The following is a 17,976-nucleotide window of genomic DNA, read 5'->3' on the forward strand; positions in this document are numbered from 1 at the left end:
CTGCAAGATGTTAAATTTTTCATACCCTTTCTATAATTACATTACTATGTATATTTGTTGTTCACTTGTTCAAATAAAACAGAAATTTTAAAAAAAAAGCATGCGGTCGCTGGATTGGGACACAGCCTCTGTGTACTTCCTGTGTTAAGTTTAAGGTCCATGTCTTGGTGTCAGCGTTTTCAGTTTCGTGTCTTCCCCGTCCTGTCAAGTGTGGTTGTCCTCAGCTGTGTTCCTTCTGTGCTTCCACTGCCCTCATTACCCTCTCTGGCTGTATCCCAGTTCAGGGTCTGCAGCCTTAAAGGCCGCATTTTAAGTTTTGTAGCAGTGTCTACACCTGAGACTGTCACCTGTCTGTCTGTTCTGTCTCTCTCTTTTTCTTTCTCTCTGATTGTGGAATAAAAGTATGAACATGTGTTTATAAGTTACACTTGTGTTTGAATCCTGCAGCTTATCACACATTTGATTTCCATGTGTGACAACTGCAAGTGTCCAGAGTGAGGACAGACTGAGGGACCCACTGCTGCACATCATCTGTGAGGCTTTGCACCCCTGATGATCCACCAGGACAAACTCAGCAGTGTGTGAGGAGGAGGAGGAGGAAGAGCCAGCAGCAGCTGACAGATGGAGAGAATAGACAGACTGTTCCCTGTTTGTGAAGGACTGCTAGAAAAGTTATAACTGTCTGTCCTGAATCAGTCTTATTAGGTAATGTTCAAATAATTGTATCATTCCAGTGTTTTCAGTGTGGGAGAAAGTACTCAGGGTCTTCAAGTTACACACTATGAAAGGCAGCAACAAGTTTAATGTTCAGAAACCTAAAGTATGTATCAGCAGCAGAATGGACCTGAAAATAAATGTTTGTTTCAGTTCTATGAAGCTTTGAGTATTTTGGATCAGTAGCACTTCTGTGTTTGTTGCATCATATTGCTGTAATTGTTTATATGCTTTATATATTCTGAGGTAAGTTGATCTATAGTGTTACATCATATTCCATAAGGATGTTATGTGTTTCTGCCCAGTTTGACCCATTTAGCAGAAGTCAGCCTGTTTAAGGCTCTGATATCTATTCTGTATGACTTAAAGCAGTTATGACATGGTCTGATCACCCAATAAAGGAATATTTCATATATCAGTCTACTCTTCATTTGATCAGAAACAGTTATCACAGCTCGTACATTTTGTTTTTACAAAAGCACTGAGCAAACTTTTAGTAATATCAGCATATTAAAAGAACAATATTTGTCTCTTAAATATATCTATTTGTACACTGCCAAAGATACTTGCCTTTGAGTGAAGATATAAAGTGATAGGAAATATAAAGAACTGCAACTTGAATCTTTACTGAAGCTCAGTATCTGTCAGAGTTCAAGTTTACTGATGTAATAATTAATCACGATTAATATGATACTAACTTTAATATTGGCCATTCTATATTTACATTACAATGTAGCTTGCCATCACCAGTGTGTGTGTGAGTGGGTGGATCACTGAATGTGGTGTAAAGCTCTTTGGGGTCCTTAGGGACTAAGTAAAGCACTATACAAATACAGGCCTTTTACCATGACTTTAGTCTCATGACCAACATTTGCTAATTTTTATTTACTAACTAATCTTAAAATGACTGTTCAGTAAGGAAATGAAGCCCAACATGTTTTACAGTCCCGTGGTCTCAGCCTCAGATACTTATCAAATCACACAAAGCTCATGTGAAAACAAACAAATTCACAAAACATTTTCTCCTTCATTTCTGTCAAACAATGCTGTATGAAACGTTATAGAAACGTTATAAAAAAAATAAAAATAAAAACAAAATTCTCCTCAGATAATCTTTTTTCCAAAGATGCTTTCTGTCATTATCAGTAGTTCTCATCACACTGATTTCCTGTCAATGGGTCTCCTTTCTGATACGTTTTTCTAGTAACTACCACAATGCTGTTAAATTGGGGCGGGACGTCATCATAACAGCTTTGACTGGCAGCTGCAGTCACAGAGAAACTTGCGTATCTCTGTTGCTGAGAGGAGGTCCAGCGTTTACGTTACAAAACCACGAGCGACTGTTTTAAACTGACATCCTGAGGTGTTTTTCAGTAAACCGGACTAACCGACGGACGGACCCCAGGCCCCGCCGCACTTTTTCGGTAAGTTAAATATATCTGTAAGCTAATCCATAACTACTGTTCCTAGCTACGAGACGCAGCTAGCTAAGATGAGCACTCGGCTGTCGGAGATACTTGTTTTGTACAGTTCGTTTAGCTAAGCCGTGCAGGTGAATGAATTTACCCTGACTAAAGAAATCAAGAGAAAAGCACCGGGCTGCTCAGTCACTAATTACCGTTACTGTATTTTTATTGCAAGTACTGCAAGAGCAGCAGGCAGGACAATGCTTCAGCTCCTGTGCAGAGGTGATTATTAAATGTATGCAAACAACAGCATGTTTTCTGTCTTCTGCAACATCAGTATATACAATAGCACAAAAAAAAAAAGAATGTTACTGTTACATTATGTTATGACATCATCATGATGATCAAAGGCATTTTATATGACATCATCATGAAGATGATGTCATAGGGCATGGAATCTATAAATATGGGTAGGGATCCCAAACTTTTAGTCAGTTTATTTGCAACACTCAAGATTGCAGCATTCAAAGGTACGCCTGAGAAACATTTTGTAACAGTTGAATCTTTAACACAGTCGCTTCATCAACACTCCAACATGTCTCAGAGTAATCACGGCAAAAATCAACAACAAAAAAATGTGTTGAAAAGACGATACAGTCAGATTTCAAAAAGCAGCAAAAACAACTCTGAGAGCTACTCTCCAGAGAGAAAGAGGATGAGAATAGACACTGAGAAAAAAGAAACAGCAGTGAGTCCGAGCATCCAAGAAAGTTGTTCGTCAAGCATGGTCCAACTCCAAGTTCAGGAAACAAACGCACTTGTCCAGCTTCCACTCAAGACAATGCAAGGCCCGGATTATGCTGCACAGAATTGCACGACAAGTGCTGACAGCTGCTCTCCACCAAGGAAAGAGAAACTTATCTGTGAAGAAAAAAATGTGTTGAAAAGACGATACAGTCAGATTTCAAAAGGCAGCAAAAAGAACTCTGAGAGCTACTCTCCAGAGAGAAAGAGGATGAGAATAGACACTGAGAAGAAAGAAACAGCAGTGACTCCGAGCATCCAAGAAAGTTCTTCGTCCAGCATGGTCCAATTCCAAGTTCAGGAAACAAACGCACTTGTCCAGCTTCCACTCAAGACAATGCAAGGCCCAGATTATGCTGCACAGAATTGCACGACAAGTGCTGACAGCTGCTCTCCACCAAGGAAAGAGAAACTTATCTGTGAAGAAAAAAATGCGTTGAAAAGACGATACAGTCAGATTTCAAAAGGCAGCAAAAAGAACTCTGAGAGCTACTCTCCAGAGAGAAAGAGGATGAGAATAGACACTGAGAAGAAAGAAACAGCAGTGACTCCGAGCATCCAAGAAAGTTCTTCGTCCAGCATGGTCCAATTCCAAGTTCAGGAAACAAACGCACTTGTCCAGCTTCCACTCAAGACAATGCAAGGCCCGGATTATGCTGCACAGAATTGCACGACAAGCGCTGACAGCTGCTCTCCACCAAGGAAAGAAAGACTTATCTGTGAAGAAAAAAATGTGTTGAAAAGACGATACAGTCAGATTTCAAAAGGCAGCAAAAAGAACTCTGAGAGCTACTCTCCAGAGAGAAAGAGGATGAGAATAGAGATAGATAAGAAAGAAACATCAGTGAGTCCGAGCATCCAAGAAAGTTCTTCGTCAAGCATGGTCCAATTCCAAGTTCAGGAAACAAATGCACTTGTCCAACTTCCACTCAAGACAATGCAAGGCCCAGATTATGCTGCACAGAATTGCACGACAAGCGCTGACAGCTGCTCTCCACCAAGGAAAGAAAGACTTATCTGTGAAGAAAAAAATGTGTTGAAAAGACGATACAGTCAGATTTCAAAAGGCAGCAAAAAGAACTCTGAGAGCTACTCTCCAGAGAGAAAGAGGATGAGAATAGAGATAGATAAGAAAGAAACAGCAGTGACTCCGAGCATCCAAGAAAGTTCTTCGTCCAGCATGGTCCAATTCCAAGTTCAGGAAACAAACGCACTTGTCCAACTTCCACTCAAGACAATGCAAGGCCCGGATTATGCTGCACAGAATTGCACGACAAGTGCTGACAGCTGCTCTCCACCAAGGAAAGAAAGACTTATCTGTGAAGAAAAAAATGTGTTGAAAAGACGATACAGTCGGATTTCAAAAGGCAGCAAAAAGAACTCTGAGAGCTACTTTCCAGAGAGAAAGAGGATGAGAATAGAGATAGATAAGAAAGAAACAGCAGTGACTCCGAGCATCCAAGAAAGTTCTTCGTCCAGCATGGTCCAATTCCAAGTTCAGGAAACAAATGATACGACCTTGAGTGATACCAAAACCTCTGAAAACACAGCAGTGACACAGAACATCCCACAAAGTCCCTGGTCCAGGACTATCCGACTCCCAGGTCAGAAAACAAACAATTTGGCCTTGGGTGATACCAAAACCTCTGAAAACACACCGAAAGACAAGAAGAGGCCAGAAGACCAGAGAGAAACAAACGTGTGGATCATTGGGTCCAGCTACATCAGACGAGCCGAGGGTGAAGCAAAAGAGATTTTCGGAGAAAATTTCGGACTTAATGCCAAAGTCCAGTGGTTTGGCAAAGAAGGAATGCGCTGGAGGGGAGTCCTTCCTCGTTTTTATGAGGAGCTATCCACACAGAGCCCACCTGACATACTGGTAATCCATGCTGGGGGCAATGATTTGGGACTCTTTTCTGCTTATAAACTTTCTTCTGTCATTGAGAAGGAATTGATGCAACTGCACACAGAGTTCCCCTCAATGACAATTGCATATTCATCCATCAATGGGCGTCAAGTGTGGAGATATGGAAATCCAGGCGAAATCAATAAGGACAGGACGATTGTGAATGCCAGCATTAGAAAGGCTGTCAACCTCTTTGATGGAGTGATTATTGAGCATCCGTGCTTCAGGTTTTTCAGCAGCTCAATTTTTTTACCCGACGGAGTTCATTTCTCCAAGAAAGGAAATGAACTGTTTCTGACAAGCATCCGCACGGCCATCCAGAAAAGTCTTCGGTCACGTCACTGAAAAGTGACTTGAGACATTTCTTTCACAGTCCAGAAAACCATACGTTGTTCATTTTAGGTAATGTGAACAACATATAGCTAACCTGTGCTCTCATTTTTCTTTTCCTCTGCCTCTCACCCCCCAACCAGTCATGACAGATGGCTGCCCCTTTCTTAGCCTGGTTCTGTCAAAGGTTTCTCCCTTTTTATAAGGGAGTTTTTCCTTTCCACCGTTGCCCAGTGCTTGCTATTAAAGGGGATCATTTGATTGTTGGGTTGATACAGGGCTCGCAAAATCGCTAGCCCGACGTCCCAGGGCTAGCAATATCTCCGGTTGGGTGATTTTGGTCGCCCAACCGGAGATATTGCTAGCCTTGGGACGTCGAGCTAGAGATTTTGCGAGCCCTGTGATAGTTTAGAATTTAATTGGCTTAAACCATTAAACATAAAACTTTAGGTGAGGGGTTCACATAGTAGGGAGCACTACAAAAATTACAAATAAAAACATGTAATTGGCGGAAAATCAAAATAAAGAAAGCAATTTTTTAAAAACATCTCTTACTGCTCTGTTTATTTCTTTAAATGAACACTTGTACTTTTTGTCATAGAAGAATAAGAATATTAATATGAATATGAACACCAAGGCGTTTCCAGGCCAGCCAAGAGATATAATCTCTCCAGCCTGACTTCGGTCTGCCCCGGGGCCAAATGCCTGGTTGCACCTTTGCCTCCATGGGCACCTTAACTCATCACTTTTGACACAGAGAATGTATTTTATGAACTATGATTAGTAGGCTGAAGCCTTTTACTTCAGCTGTGATTGTTTTTCTTATTAAGATATATATTAATATGCTTTTTTAAGGATCAAGATGTGGGTTTGTTTTTCCAGCTTCATTAACAGTTGTTTTTTCAGAGATCAGATGTCCTCACAGGTAGGGATGGGTATTGATACGATTTTCACGATTCCGATTCCATTTTCGATTCTGTTTAACAATTCGATTCTTTATCGATTCTTTTTTTTTAAAAAACACTGAGGTCGATTAGCTTAGAACTTTGTTTTATATCTTCTCTTTGAACAAGATAGAAATTTAGGAGTAACATGGCCTTACAAACCCAGCAGTGAGATCCAGCCTACGGCTCTTCAATGGGGTGTCACAGGGTCCCCAGGAAAAAAAATTGTAAATGTAAAATAATAAAATAAATATTCTTCTGTAGCAATAACAAAGTATAACATAAATTATTCTGTAGCAATTACACAAGAATATCCAGTAATGTCCCTGCCTACAATTAAACACATTCCAGCATCTGCTGTGGCAAATGGGTGCAAGCCTTTGACCACAAACTTATGCGGCTGCATAAATGTCTCGCAGCCCCTTGGCGTGCGCACTCACAACAATGGTTGAGCGTAATTGAAGTCATGTGCGGACTTATTTTACCGCCACAAACAGCTGAGACGTGGTTTGCGATACATGTGGCAAAAAAGTGCCCCAAGAGTGAGGTGTTGTAGCTACACTAGGGAGACATTCAAAAGGGCTGTTGGGGGGGGGGGTAAATACATTTTACAGGGTTTATTTATCGGATAAAATATGTCAAATGTCACCATTATTATTGGCCGGCCCGGAAACAGCGGGGGTGTCCAAATTCAGAGGCTGCTTCCACCTGAGGACCCGGCCTTCGCGGTCTATAGAGAGCCGGGTAGTACGTCACGAGCTCCCTTGGTGGAGTGAAACTCTGCCGTCTGCTCCTTGCTATCTAAAATATAACCGGGCGCTGGCATAAACTCTTCTGTTTAATCTTTTTCTGTTTGACGTTTATTCAGCTGTGTGACAACCCCGGAGGAACCCTCCCGAGGGATTAATAAAGTTAAATTTTATTTAATCTAATCTAATAACTTTAATCTCAGCCAAACCGCCCCACCCACAGTCTGTTGTCAGACCTGCAGGGTCTTCTGTCTTATACTGCACACAAACTATTTTTTGGACTGGCACAAATAATTTGTGTGCCTTCTTATTTGATGCAGAACACCTGATTGTTCTGTAAATAGATTTAAATGGTTATATAAAAAAAACGCCTGAGGCCTTGGCTGCATTTTTAGGTAAACAGCATGAACCTGAAGTTCCCAAATTGATACAAAAATTGTTAGTTTTCAAAAAAGTGTCCTCCTGAATGGGATTATAAGATAACAAGCAGCGCTGTGTGTTTGGCAGATGGCAGGTCATGATGGACAGTTCAACTCTCATCCCACTCATGCCACTTTTTGTTATAAATGTTGTCATAAGTGTGCTACATTGGTTTTGCATCAAAATTACTTTTAAAAAAAACTGACAAAACCATGAGCAATTATCTGGAATAACTCATTTTAACATCTTATTTCTTAAGGCTGTATTTTTAGCAACAATTAATGTGTTTTTTAAAGAAAATGGTAGGTTTATAAATGAGACTGAGTCTTATTTGATTTCCTTGTTTTAGGTCTCAAACATAGTCCAGCATTGACGAACCATCAGTTTGGAAGGGTTACCGATATTTGTTCGCGACGACGAGACCAAACTCTTCTTAACATGTCTGGTGAGCATGCAAATCTACTCAATCTTCAGTTTTGGTTTACAGAGACTTATATGTACTGTTGTTAATTTTGCATAGGATACAGATCCAGTTGAGAGGGCAACCCGAGGTGTTACGGTGGGCATCCTCACTGTTCTGGAGGACTGCGTGGGACCCAACTCGCAGTCCACAGGGGTCAACACTGCCATTGTTTTGGAAGAGGACATTATTCTTGATGATCTGCCAGACCTTCCCACTGCCTTTGCCTACCTGTTTGGCCTACTTTATGGGCTCAACATGGAGTTTCCCAAAGAACTCAAGTACACATTTGTTTGCTGTATGGAAACCAAATAGAAGAGTTCACATCCTGCCATCTGATGTTTTCATCTGTTTGTTAGTGACTATCAATCAAGATAGGTTTGATATTCTGACTGACAATACCACACCTTTAAAATTGGATGAGTAACAAAAATTTGACCTTTTTTTGTTTTTGGAAAATGACTTTATTTGTGGCTGAATGTTGTCAGTATGTTAAAAATGGCTCATCTCAAAACATTGTCAGTGGTGCAGTTGTGTTTGAACACAATATAGTTATTTGAAAATCAACATTGTGTAAATATTCATTAATACAACAGGGAGCAACTTATGAAAACTATAAAGGATACTTTTTCTAGACTTTAGGAAATTGATTGGCAAAACAAAAAAAAATGTTGTGTAAACTTTAGGAAATACATTGTTAAAACAATAAATTATGAGTTAAGAAAAAGCACAGTTATTAATCTTGTAAACACAAAAACATTAGTTGAAGCAACTTTTCTCCTAAACTTGAAATTATAAGTTATCCATCAGAGCCCAAAAGTGTAAATGCAGTGGGTTGCCTTGAGTTTTTTGTTGGTTTTTTTATAATCACAATGATCTATGGGAATATAACAGTAAATCCTAAATATTAAACATTATTGTGCAGCACGTAAGATCGACAGCACACAGTGTGCTTTGAGGCAGGAGCCAAAAAGGGTGTAGTTTGTGTGTGTGATCACCCGTGTGTACACCTGTGAGCATGGATGCGCTTGTTTTTTTAAAAGGTTCCTACATGTAATGATCTGCTACAGGGTGTGGGGGGGGCCACAGCCCCGTCCTCCAGGGCATGAAGCAGGTATGGAGGAGATCAAAACTCCAGACATCCAGAGGCCCCCAGAACACAAGAGACCAAGGAAGACCAACAGAGGGGCAGCCGCGCCACTGTCCCAGAAAGAGCTGAGGAGAGTCCCAGATGAGGGGTCACTCAGCAGCCGCGGAGCAGAAGCCAGGGGGAGTTGCAGTGACGCGCCCGTGAGCTCCGCCGGCAGCCAGCTGTGTCTGAGTGACCGAGCCCCAGGCCGAGAGGCCGGGGGCACCCCACCTCCAAAGTGGCCCGAGCGAGCCCCACCCTCATGCTCTCATATGCACTTACTCCACACTCAACCAACGTGGAGACAGACATGAAGAGACGCTGTACACACGATCACACTCCCCAAGCGTACTCTACGAACCGGGTCTAGGTACCCTTTGCCCCTGGAGGGGGGAACTGCACCCAGACCCAGGTGGTGTTACCCTTTTCCCTGCGGTGGGGAGAAGCAGACCGCCCCGACTCCGCAGCAGCAGGGAGGCCCCACACTCCAGACCCCAGAATTGAGTTTTTAAGTTTTCGCAACAATTTTTTATTTTTTTTTACAGTGTGTGACTGTATCAGAGACAACAAAATCACAGTGCCATGTAAGAATGTTTTAATAATGTCAGGGTTAAGAGATGAAAACTCCTGCTTATTTCTTTAAATGTCCATTTTAATATATAAATGACCTTCTGCCCACAATCCACAACCGGTTTTGTAATATTTTTGTTATTCCTGCGAAGCCTGACGTGTCCTGTGGAGTGAGACCGATGAACTGAATTGCATTGAACCTGGATGTTGTCTTACAATCGCAGCAGGGTTATTCAAGTGCAGCATTCAAGTTGCTGCCATTCAATGTGATCACTGCCATTCAATGTGATCACTGCCATTTGCTTTTGATTTTTTGTCTTTTTTTTTTTTTTGTCTATTAATCCAATTAAATCGTTTGTTAAGTATGGTGTTGACCATGAAGTAGGACAGGCTCCAGATAGACCAGAGGTCATCTGGATGTAGCCCCAAACAGAAAGTCACTATGAAAGCAACAAAGACAGCAATTATCAGGTGTCTCCCTTCATAAATGCAGGTGTGGCGTATAGAGGAGAAGAGCCGGAGACCAAAGGCAGTCGGCTGCTAGAGGAGGACCGATCACCAACCACTTACCAATTCTGCTTGAACCATCAGGTGTATTTAATTCTGGCCCAGGGAAAGACGAACCGTGGAATAGTGAAACCTCAATAGGTTATTCTTACTTTTAACCACCTGGAGGAGCTCGTCTGTATTTGCCTGTGGCTCTTGTGTTGAGCCCAAGGGGACATGACGAGCCAGAGATTAACAAAGAAAAAAAAATGATGCTGAGTTAATCAGTAGAGAGACAGACAACCATTCAAACTCACATTCACACCTGTGGGCAATATGAAAATCCCTAGTTAACCTAACCTCATTAATTGCATGTCTTTGGAAGCCAAAGTACTTGGAGAGAACCTAAACAGACATGGAGAGAACATCAAATTGCAGACAAAAAGGCTCCAGGCAGATGGCGGATTTAAACTCAGATGTTCTTGCAATTAGCCAAAGGAATTCCTAATAATCACTGACCCAGCAAACAGACCCACGTGCCCAGAGTGGGCAACAACGGGATGTTAACATGGAGAGAGAACAACAGAGACACAGGCCCCAGTTCTGCTGTAAAATGTAGAGCACATCTCAGTCCAAATGTGACAACCTATTGATTGGGCTACCTTCACTAAGTAGAGAGGGACCCCCAGTGGAGCCCTGCAGTATACCCACAACAGGCCCACACTTAAGGCATGAGCTGCCCTTGACAAACAAAACGTAGTTTAACAAACATCCCCTTGAAAATGGTCAGTTACAAGGCCTGGGATCAAAATAAGTGATTAGTAGCCAATATCCATATTAAAAAATAAACTGTGGATAACTATTTTTCTATTGTTTTTCTATTCTCTTACTTTTCTTTATTAATGACCCAAAACTGGTAGCTGGTGGTTTATTCTTACCTGAAGTGCCCCATTGGTAGAGTTCATGTTGAGCAACCTGTCTGCTTCTTACTTTCTCTTCTTCAGGTAACTCCCACTGGTGTCCTGTGGCAGCTGTGAACTGGATTAATGCTGTCTCTCCTGGTTTTTGAGTCATTCTCAGATACCCTGCAAGGAGTTAAGTTCCCTGCTAAGTAAGTATTACTTTTCAATGACCTAGTTTACCAAAATTGTCTGCAAGAGATGGTATAAATTGCTTCTTTTCCCTAGAATACGTAATGAATGATATGCTTGGTTTTATTTGGGTGATAGAGAGCTGCTGATGCAAACAGATTTGCTTTGATCATTTTAAACAGATATTGGGAGAAATATTTTATATTTAAGAAAAGTGCCTTTAGGTGAGTTTGTGGAAACAAAATGTTGCATATCAAAAGTAAAAGTACCACTCTTACCTGTCTAATTTAATTTTTTTATTAATTTAGTCAAATATGCATTGCTTTGATTTGTATAAGTCACATCCATTACATTTTATTATTTATTGTTTGTTTACTATTTGTTTTGCTATTATTTGCTTTTATTACTTTTAATAGATGATGCCTTTAAATTGTAAATGATGTGGACGCATGTGCAGGAAGCTGGCTGTTTACCATGGTGACAGATGTGCAAACTTAGATCAAAGTTGCAAAACTTATCATATTCCAAACATCTTAATGTGGACAGAATAATTGTTAGTTGAGGAGCTGCAGCTGTTCGATGAATGCAGAGGTTTAAAGTACAATATTATTCCCTGAAATGGGAACAAAAGTCTACTTTATTGGGAAATTAAAGAGAAAAAATTATTAAGGATTACTGTGTGCCCTCAGAGTACTGTTGATCAGCAGACTCCTGATCAATGTACTGTGACACACAATGTTGTTAGTAATGTACAGCCAAAGTCTATCACAAACTCAAATATTACAGAATGGAGTATCTATCAAGGAGTATCTTCATACCTAATCTGCTTTCAGGTGTCTTCCATGGATCAGTTATTCCACTTTCTGTTTTTTTGCAGGCTATCAGCATTCTTACCATTCTTTAAGGAAGCTGTCGAAACTTGTTGCAGGTTTTTTTTTGTAATTCCACATAAAACGATAGCGCTCAGTAAAAGTGAAGTGTATTGTGTGTGCAAGTTCCTTTTGAGATGCTCACTGATTGCAGAGCTTTAAACAAACTAACCTGACAAACACTGAAGCTTAAAAACATTCAGCTTTTGTTAGAGCATTTTAAAATTTTGCTTTCACTCATTGTTTGCATAAATGACTGCTGTGGTTGTTTTCTCAAATTTTATGATGATCTTAAATTACACAATAAAAAATAAATTAAGACTACAAAACCCTGTTTCTAAAACAGCAACACTTTTCTGCTTCCTTCCAGTTTTTAAAGACATTGAGGCTTCCAGGATGTTCTACCTGTGCATATGCTTGAGTCTGTTCTTTGCTCTACAAAGCACTGTATCATCAGATCAAGGTAATTATACAATGTGTGTATCAAAAATAGAAGTATTGCTATTCATGTAAATGCATTAGAAAGAAGAAATATAATAATATCATTTGGTGCTTTTTTTGCTTTCAGCTGTGTCAGTGAATTGCAGCAAGACTGCAGAAGTTAGACAAAGTGTGACTCTAAATTGTACCATAAATTGGAAAGATGGCTCAAACTGTAGCGTTTTTGATATATATACCGTGGAGAACAAAAATGAGCCCATACAATGTTACAGGCAGTTTGACAAAACACATCTGTAAAGGGGATCGTCTGAAGTATGTCTCAGTGACCGTCCCAAGTGTCACGAAAGAGGTGAACGTTACAGTTGAAATCAGGTCAGGCTGTGGTATGGCTAAATCCCATCCTGCACAACTATTCCCTACTGCACAACTATTCCCTACTGCACAACTATTCCCTTCTGCAGGTTAGTAAGTTTCAGTAATATCATCAGAAATATACAGTGCTGTGCAAAAGCTTTAGGCAGGTGAGAAAAAATGTTGTAAACAGAGAATTCTTTCAAAAATGGAAAAGCTAATAATTGATTTTTGTCAATCAACAAAATGCAGTGAATGAACAAAAGAGAAATCTCAGTCAAATCAATATTTGGTGTGACCACCCTTTGCCTTCAAAACATCATCAATTCTTCCTAAGAGCTAAGAGATAAGAGATAAGATAAGAGGAGCCTCTGTTAGTCCCACACGTGGGAAACTAACCGCAGATCTTCTGTGGACGTAGGCTTCCTCACATCCTTCTGTCTCTTCATATAATGCCAGACACACACAGTGATGTTAAAATCAGACCTCTGCGGGGGCCATACCATCGTTTGGGGTCATTGTCCTGCTGCTCAATACATTTGGGGCCAATAAACAATCATTTATATTTCTGAAAGCATTCTTTGTTTACAACCTTTTTTTTAACACCTACCTAAAACTTTTGCACAGTACTGTACATTTACAAGAAATATGTCTGTGAATTAATATTTTGTATTTCAATTGTATTTCATGCTCATGTTAACTGTACTTTAATAAATGTACTTTACTTTGTCAGCTTCAGTAAGGGTGACAGGAAATGGACGAGGAATGCAGGAGAAGTCACATGTGATGGCCGTTGTACTCTGTGTTTTTCCCACAGCTGTGTCCATTTTCTCTCTATAGAAGTCACAGACACACAGAAATGTAAGTGACACAGATTCTGCACTGTGAATTAAAGACTGGTTGTGGTGTTATGTGGCATGTATTTGATGTTTATGAATGTGGATCCACCTGCTTCCCAAAAACATTACTGTCATTACTCGATAGGTTTATACAAACAACAACAACGAGCACAGCTGCAGCTGAATATTGTCTTCTGTGCTCCTGAGAGGAGCTTTGTTACAAAAATACTGTTTACTTTCATTCAGTGATGTGTGAACACTGCCTCTGTACAGCATTTATACTGTCAAAATGTACACAAGCCTACAATGTCTCCAGTTAATGGTGGGATAGTGTGACCACAATAAATTGTAAATATTGTATAATCTGTTTGTTTGTTTGTTTGTTTGTTTGTTTGTTTGTTTGTTTGTTTGTTTGTTTGTTTGTTTTTGGAGGGTATTTTATATTTGATTACATGTGGAATAAAACCTGAAAATCTCTCTGTTACGTCCCCCCTCCACATTACAATCTAGCATCTACAAACTGCACCTTGACTAGTGTACAAAGAAATCTAATTGTGTTACTGTAATGTGGCCAGCTGGAAACAGACCCTGATGATGTCACTAGGGCTGTCTCAGCTATGTCTGGAAAACCTGTGCTGCAATCTTGCTGGCTGTTTTACAAAGATCATAGCCACTCCTTAAGCAAGAGGAAATTATGAGATGTCAGATAAATAGTCAATTTTCAGTCTGCTTGGACAACCACATATTTGATTCTGGCCCAATGTACGACAACAGATAATTCTTCTATTCAGCCAAGGGGGGAAGTTGTCTGGATTTGAGGAAGTGGTCAAAAACACGGCTCCGTTTGAAGCTGAGCTGAAGGCACATGTGTCAAAAGAAAACCAAGACATTGAGAGACAGAGTCAGCGAGGAAAAAAACAAACAGAATAACCTTATTTTATGTTTTTATTTTACTAGTTAATAAGCAAGTGTACCCCCGGGTCCAAAACATACATACAAATACACTATACATAAGAGTTAGAATATAATATATATAAATGCACAAATTAATTACATAATCACGTTGAGGCAATTACCTAACAGCAGAAGCATAGTCCAACCTGTTATAAGACTGTGTGATATGTCGTTACAGTGTTGGGACTAATGTTGTTATGCTGACTTTTTCGTACTGCGTGCTAGCTAGCATGACGGAGTTTCTATACAGCTGGGTGGTGCTATGAAGTTAATGATGTTGAACTTTATTTTGTTCATAAGGTTAATTATTAGAGTTGCCAACCATCCCGTAAAAAACAGAATCGTCTCATATTCAGAGAAAATATTACGCGTTTCTTATTGAGGTGAAAAGGAACAGTTTGTCCCAGACTTCAGCTACAATGAAAAAGACACAAAGCTGGAGTTACTCTGTGTTTACGCTGCACAGCTGCCTCTTCTCCTCTCACCCTCCCTCTCCTGTTTCTACTTCAATCATGAAACTGATCAGTGATCAGCTGATCGGCTTTTCTCTCTTGTTTGTTTATCGCCCACTTTGCGCCAGAAAGAGGAAACCGCGGATGTCGCGCTAAACAACAGCACCACGTTTAAGCTTGATCAGCTGATGTTAGAATTTATTTAATATTAATTTCTAGTATCAGCTGATGTTTGCTGGAGCCACAGCTGTAAAGCTGCTGGTCATGATATCGTTTGGTTATCTGGTGAGAGGGAAACATGAAGATGAAACCAGGAGATGTCCTTACTGAATCATCAGAGCTGAACAGGTGATGGAGAAACAGGTTTACCTTTTAGGTGACATGAATGAGTTGAAGGGAAGTTATGAACTGTTTCTGAGAGACAAATAACACCAGGATCCTTAGTAGCTGACAGCTGGTAACTGTGCAGGGGCTGGTCAAAGTGTTGCCAGGGGGCCAGGTAGGGCATTAACAGGGAAAGGGGGGCACAAAGAAATACTTTCTTATTCTCATTTAAAATGTCTCACTTTTAAAAAAAATAATTATCTGAGTCTTACAACAAACGATTGATAGATTGATACATATATACCATCAAAACAGTGTACATCACTGACACAACAGCGTTTGTTTTCATTCAAAGGCTTTATGATTTTTCCTATAATGGCGGGCCGGTCTCTAGTCAAATTCCCCGGGACGATTGGTTTTTGTCCCAGTCCAGCCCTGTATGCAGCTCATCTGCAGTCTGGTGTTGCCTACATCTTCCTATTCGGAAGGCAGAATTTCCGAGTTCTGAGTACAATCGAAAGCACCACGACTGCAGTTTTTGTGTTGGATGTAAAAAGCAGGCTAGAATCATGCGGCGGTCAACGACAGTCCAGGCGTGGGATTTCTCTCGTGGAAATATGCACATTATCTTTTCCTTTCTATTGGTAGGTGGCACAGTGCACTTGTGGCAAGTAAGCAAGCTAGAAGACTGGCAAAGATATGGAAGAAACACATTAACAAGAGAATTCTGAGTAAAACCAAAGTTACTTTCCCTAGTAACTAGTTACTTTGAAAGTAACGAGTAACTTGAAGTAACTGAGTTACTTTTGAGAGAAGTAACTAGTAATGTAACTAAGTTACTATTTTAAAGTAACTTACCCAACACTGGTTATATATGATGTCATTTTTATGTATTTGTTTACAAACGTCAGGAAGTCACAAGCAAAGTCAGGCCGATGTCACAGAATGTCACATGATATTAAATATAGGCTGGCAAATCAGCATCTTTCAGTGGGCAATCATAATACAGCAGTTCCTTTTCATTTGTGGATTAAAGCTGCTGTTCATATTTGTGGCCACCAAATGTCACCAAAGAAGCACGTGTTGAAAAGCTTCAGTAGTGAACCTTTTTCAATACATGAGCCGGCGCTGCAGAAAGCTTCATTTGGCCATTACCAAGTCCTCACAATAAGAAACAAAACACCACAAAAGTTCATACCAGGCTTCACTGCTACAGTAAAGAATAACCCCTCCTTATAAAGCAGCAAAGTCATCAGGAACAAGTGTGCGATTCACACAAGGTGTGTGGAGACCAGTTTCTAGTTAAGTGACGAGGATGGAAAGAGAGAGGACAAGAGGTTGTGGAAGAACAGAAAGAACAAGTGAGGTGAAAAAAAACATTGTTTAATAAAACAAGGGTTTGTACAGAATGAATTCAGAAACTTTAATATAAAGCAACTCTATTACCAGTTTACTTCATGTACAGGTATATTGAATGGCAGCCTGAGTTTCTAGTGTCTGTACTGATTAATGCTCAATGATTTGTATGTGATTCTGTGTAAATATGAGACTGCACTCATGTTGTGCGTGTATCTCATCTGATCTGCTTTGCCACAAATAGTTCTTTACCTTGAGCCCTTGCCTTGGGTATGGTAACTAAAGGCTCCACCCTGAAAAGGGTGGATGAGATTGAAATGTCTGATTATTCACTCTGAATTATTCTTAGACACTACAATAGGTCATCCAACTGATTAGGTTGCTTTTCGAGATAGCCTTATAATGTTTATTCAGTTGAGTTGAGGTTTGATGATGAGGCTGATTACATTTGCAAACAGCATATTTCATTAATATAAATTACAAGGCACTGCATGCATAAAAGTTTCAACTTAGAATCTCCCCCGCTGTCATATATTTGTCATGTGAAGCTCTAAAAAGTCTGAACCTCTCTGAAACAAGAGCTGTCTCATTTCAGTGTAGACACTCTGATGATGCTGAAGTTGATGTAGCCGCCATTATGTCGCCCATTTGTTTTGGGTTTTGCGTTTTTAGCTTCAGTGCTACCTCCTTGGCCCACATAAATATTTAGAGGCGAGGCTAGAATGTATGTCACGAGCTAACATTCGCAAGTACCCCGAGGAAATGCAGTTTCCTCTTTCATTTCTTGAGTTTGCGTCTTGGTTAGCATGAGCATGCTCAAATGCAGAATCAAAATAAGTATATTTACCTGGTACAAAAAGGTGTTTTTAGCATCTGGCTTCCACTACAACTCAACAACATTAGTGCTGCTGATATTTACTTGTTTGTGATTTTGTGGACGATTTCCTGTCATTAAACTAGCAAACGAATAAGATTAAGTTCCTTCAGAGGGCGTTCAGCACAGATTTAGATCACACATTAGATTGTTGATGTGATTGGCACTCTGTCAGTAAAAGTGAACTGAATCGAAATAGTTTGGCTCAGCATCAGCGCTGCAGTCATGAGTAAACGTTTCTGTTCTCTCCGTGAGATTTCTTATGCAACACCTGCTTTGGCACCTATTTCACTTGTAAAAAAAAAGAGGAATGTAAAACCTGCTGCAGGGAGCTCTGTGAGGATTTAAATGACAAGCCGGCAGCAAGGTTGATGACTTCCTGGAGTTTTTTATCACCTTTACCCAGAAAAGTAGCTTAGAGTCAAAAGACTCTGCAGTTGTGTGGTTCCGCACACATTAGCTTCAGCTGCTGGTTTGTTTGTTTTGGATTTTTTTTTTTTTTTTTTT

At 40.2% G+C, this 17,976-nt stretch overlaps 1 long non-coding RNA gene across 2 annotated transcripts; it reads left to right on the top strand.

Annotated features, from left to right (window-relative positions):
- The first annotated feature begins 1,831 nt into the window (after window positions 1–1,831).
- LOC120736616 lies at window positions 1,832–13,868 on the top strand. 2 transcript variants are annotated; one of them, XR_005696549.1, is made up of 5 exons: window positions 1,832–2,138; window positions 10,923–11,029; window positions 12,249–12,341; window positions 12,447–12,780; window positions 13,404–13,868. It is a non-coding gene; the product is annotated as an uncharacterized LOC120736616 (long non-coding RNA). The 2 variants fall into 2 exon arrangements; XR_005696548.1 differs by lacking the exon at window positions 1,832–2,138 and having other exon boundaries at window positions 9,406–11,029.
- Window positions 13,869–17,976: the final 4,108 nt, after the last annotated feature.

Source organism: Simochromis diagramma, unplaced genomic scaffold, assembly GCF_900408965.1.
Source record: "Simochromis diagramma unplaced genomic scaffold, fSimDia1.1 OVJJ01000371.1, whole genome shotgun sequence".
Classification (NCBI taxonomy): Eukaryota; Metazoa; Chordata; class Actinopteri; order Cichliformes; family Cichlidae; genus Simochromis; species Simochromis diagramma.